General features: G+C 34.1%; 1 pseudogene; it reads left to right on the top strand.

Annotated features, from left to right (window-relative positions):
• The first annotated feature begins 2,488 nt into the window (after nucleotides 1-2,488).
• Nucleotides 2,489-4,085, top strand: LOC143631396 (protein JINGUBANG pseudogene; annotated as a pseudogene).
• The last annotated feature ends 1,010 nt before the right edge of the window (nucleotides 4,086-5,095 follow it).

Here is a 5,095-nt window from a genome sequence, read left to right as displayed (position 1 = left end):
AAACAGAAAATAACGAACACATTTATTCTTTTACAAAACCAGCCCTTGTAAATTAAAATATATTCAAAACCAACTCTTTTAATTACAGTTGGTCGGTTGATGACTATATATACTTAAAAGGTAAAGTTTCCTTTTATGTTATGCACTTTTGTGTGAATGGGGTGTGGACATGGGTTAGAGGCCGGTGGTTGTAGTCATGTTCCACATGAAGCATAATTAATATGTTTTGGTTGATAATGGTGGTTTAATTGTACATCATATGTGACATAACGTAACATGTAACACGTAGTTATGGTATAGTGTTCTTTATATGTAGATTACATGATTTATATGTAATGCAAGACATGATGCCTTGAAAGGGGTATGAAACGTAACAGTATTTATTTACTAAGACAAGTCACGAGTCAGTTATTATTCATATATTGTGAGAATATATTTTACTTTAAAATTCGGATAATAACATGGTCCCTTGTGACAGCCCAAATGTTTTGAGATAGCATCAACTTAATTGTACGCGATGTAGCGTTTGGGTTACTTGCTACTTATGTACACCCTTAGGATTGGTCTTAACAAAACAAAAAACACGTGCACCTCGAAATATATACACCTTTAGCATACCATTCATTGAGAGATAGGGTTATTTCCCTAGCACGTCTATGTCTAGAATACACCAGTGATTTGTATTAATACACCAGTGAATACACCGGGGATGCCTGGAAGGCCCTCGAAGACGAATTTGTGCCACCACAGCCACTTTATTCTTTACTAAATGATGTTAATGTAAAACACGTCTCTACATAAAACAAACAAATTCCCTTAGTTACTTTCATAAAACCGTCTTGTCACGCTCTTCGTTAAATCTAACTTCATCCGCGTTTATTAAACACTAGTTTGATAACTAGCTTGACCAAGTAAGAAATTTATTGATACATCTTAAGAATGCAAATATTAAAAGATAATAATAATAAAATAATTAACCTTGATAAGTATCACATGTAAAAGTGTAAGACCAAATAAACTTGAAGGATGTAAATTGAATATTTCTAGAAGGTCCCAAAGGCCATCCAACATGCATCCAAGATCCACACCAGACTTCCTAAACAAGTAAGCCACGTTTCAAACGTTGATAGTCAATCGTCCATTCATCGGCTTTCTAGAGAGGGTTAGGCGAACACGTCATAATTCATAATAATTTAATAAGAAGAAAAAGGAAGATGATTTAGGGTTAAGGATGATTTTCTTAACTCTACAACATGCCTCAGTGCTCACATAACGCTGACGTAGCATGATAAATGGACTTCGATGACCCCTATCATAGAGAACAGTCTAACAGGTTTAAGGTTAAGGATGATTTTCCTTTGTTGTCTCTTTTTCTTAGTTTCTTGCTTGAAGGTTCCTTTTTTCTGTTAATAAATTTGGTTGTTAAAATAAAGTAAGTTAAATAACGTAACTGCTTTTCGAAAAAAACAAGTAACGTAACTGGGTAATCCATTAACGTTTTTTAACAACTAATAAACTAAATTTTGTTAAATTAAATTGTATATCTGTTTACAGGTTTACAACTTTTTAGGTGAAATATAATTTTAACTTTTTTATAACATTTGATATATAATGTTTTATATAATTTCAAATATATCGTTAGAACATATTTCCTTCTTTTACTTTTTTCACATAAATGCTATCATAAGCTGAAGCATACCTGCTAGGTATATTATATTTCATACAAAACATACGTTATATGTGATAAAACGAAAGTTTGTGATGATATTTTGTATAAGTTTGTGATGATATTTTGTATAACGAATAAAGATAAAGTTAAGATTCTCGCGACGTGTTTAATTTTAAAACAAAACATACGTTATATGTGATAAAAACTTATCATTTTGTTTTAAATTATAAAAAAATAAAAAGAATAAATTGACGTAAAAAATCACGTTGAGGTGTATAAGTGTATAACTAATAATTATATGAATGCTTATAGTAGCTTCCTTAGAAAATTGTATAAATCACACTTATAAATAAGGATGAAAAAAAAACCTAAACCCGTCAGATACTCGGATATACGCGAAACATTTTAAACTGGTATATGCGAAACCTAACGGGTATTTGACTGTGTAGGGATCATACTCATAAATTAATATAACATTGTATAGATCATACTCATAAATTAATATAACACTGTATAGATCATACTCATAAATTAATTTAAAATTGTATAGATCATACTCATAAATTAGTATAAAGTGGTATAGATCATAGTATACTCATAAATTAATACCAATAATGTTTATATCATAATATCTAATATCTAATGTATAAACAACAAGAAAATCACACAAATATAACTTGTTTAATATTTTAATAACAATATATGTTATCCTATCAGGTGTCTTCATAAAATAATATAATACTACAGACACAAAGGTATAACGCAAGTAAAATATACGATTTTGTATACTTAGAATCCACAATTATTATTAATTTAATATTTACTTACAAAAAATCTTTGAGAAAATAATGACATCATGTACAGCAGGACACGTGTTAATAATCCCACCTATGGCACAACTACTTTCACCCAACACACATCTTTTCACATACACACAAACATGTTATAAATATGAACCTTAACATCTCATTCACTTTTAATATATTTCTCACACGTTCATTCTTTTGTTCCAAACATCAACATTGATTCATTCATACGTATTATTCATTCAATCTCTACAAAATGACTAGGGAAAATTCCGGCAAATCCAATCTACTCCGGCGACAAAAACCCGCCGTCCTCTTTCATGGCTCCGAACCAAACATTTTAATCGCGTCCAATAACGAAAATAGCTTTGATCATCGACAAAGTAACGCTTCGTCCTATAGCCCCGACGCGTCGTCAAGTTCGTCTCCGGTTTACTTTATGTCACCTTTTAATAATCAAATGACATCACCCTACACCAAGTCCCCATGGACCCAGGTTCAGGCTGATGATAATACTGATACTGGTACCGATAATTTTCACAGTATGGGACTCATAGGGTCTTTGGTACGTGAAGAAGGACATATTTATTCGTTAGCTTGCTCTGGAGATTTGTTGTATACTGGATCCGATTCGAAGAATATTCGAGTTTGGAAGAATTTAGTTGAATTTTCGGGGTTTAAGTCGAGTAGCGGATTGGTGAAGGCAATTGTGGTGTCCGGTGACAGGGTATTCACCGGGCACCAGGACGGTAAAATTAGGGTTTGGAAGTTTAATAATAATAATAAAAGGAAACCTTATAAGAGAGTGGGTAGTTTACCAACAACTAAGGATTATATTAAAAGCTCGATGAACCCGAATAACTACATTGAAGTAAGACGCCATCGAAACGTGCCATGGATCAAGCATTACGACGCGGTTGCTAGCATGAGTTTAGACGAAGAAAAAGGGTTGTTATATTCCGGATCATGGGATAAAACAGTTAAAGTTTGGAGGCTGTCAGATTCCAAATGTTTGGAATCTATAAACGCGCACGACGACGCAGTTAACAGCGTCGTGGGGTTTGACAGTTTAATTTTCACCGGGTCCGCTGACGGGACAATGAAAGTGTGGAGAAGGGAGTTGGTTGGGAAAAAGTGTAAACATGTGCTTGTTTACACACTTTTGGACCAGGACAGTGCTGTGACATCTGTGGCAGTGAGTGCCACAGATGTGACAGTGTATGCTGGGTCCTCTGATGGGTTGGTTAACTTTTGGGAAAAGGGGAAGCAAACGCTGTCACACGGTGGAGTTTTGCGGGGGCACAAACTGGCCGTGCTATGTTTAGCTACGGCCGGTAGTTTGTTGCTGAGTGGGTCAGCGGATAAGAGTATTTGCGTGTGGCGAAGGGAAGGGGGCGGGATGCACACGTGTTTGTCGGTTTTATATGGACATACCGGACCGGTGAAGTGTTTGGCGGTTCAAGGGCGGTGTGAAGAGGAGGAAGATGGTGGCCGGAGAGACCAAGAATGGGTGGTTTATAGTGGTAGTTTGGATAATTCTGTGAAGCTTTGGAGAGTATCCGAACAACCACAGTTTATGCAACTACAAGAACAAATATGAACATTGTCTTTTTTTTTTTATTTTATTAAAATGTAAATGGAGATGAGTGTTCTATGAAATATATATTAAAAAAAAATTGTAATATATTTATAAACATTTAATATACGATGTGTATGATGTATTTAATTTTTATACACATATAGAAAAAATGAGATTAAAACTTGGTTTATCAAACTGCAATGATACAGTAGCCTTTTTTCTTTTAGTTTTTAGTTTGTAAGGGTAAATTTGTTATTCTACATGAATTTAATGAAAATTTGAATGTTAGTAAATTAGAAAAACCATAAGTCTTGGCCTGTGTTGTTTACACACCCCATAGGTTATTTAGAAACTAGGAGTGCCTATTCGGCTCGTATAGGGTTATACGAGCTGTATATGTGCAAAATTTTGTCATTTTTATGTCGTAAAGTGTTAAGTGTTTGGAGCATATACGACTCGTATATGGGCTATATGGCCCGTATAAACCGAAAAAAATGTCATCGTGTCCCCTCTGTTCATTAGTCAGTCATGTGAGGGTTATACGACTCGTATAGCACCTATACGAGACATATAGAGTTGTTAACACACCAATGGGTGGTGTTTGAATATAACAACCATTTGTCTTGCATGTATGTATATAGTAATTAATAGGCACATGTGTAATTTTACATGGATTTGACGAAATTTTGCGTTGATAACATTTTTTAAATATTTGCGTCCGTATGAAGTCGCATTAACCTTCTTAACTTGTCAAACTAATTATTGAAATAATGTCTAAAACAGTAAAACATGACGATTAAGTTGCATTTCAATATCAAGGAAAAAGACACGACCGTTTCTTAGAATCAACGAAATTTGTTTGTTTTAGCATAAGTGTGCTTTACATTAACCTCATTTGGTAAAAACGACTGACGAGGATATGTGTCACGAGGTCCTCTTTCAATATCCTGCCCGAAGCCCTAGATTACCCACTTGTTCATACATGTCTTGCATTACATACAAAATTACAAATCGTGTGAACTATAAACATATAATGCCATG

Source organism: Bidens hawaiensis, unplaced genomic scaffold, assembly GCF_021521415.1.
Source record: "Bidens hawaiensis isolate Kalapana, Puna unplaced genomic scaffold, B.hawaiensis_p1.1 tig00006068_1, whole genome shotgun sequence".
Classification (NCBI taxonomy): Eukaryota; Viridiplantae; Streptophyta; class Magnoliopsida; order Asterales; family Asteraceae; genus Bidens; species Bidens hawaiensis.
The sequence above is the reverse complement of the archived record's forward strand: the minus strand, read 5'-3'. Positions and strand labels throughout refer to the sequence as shown.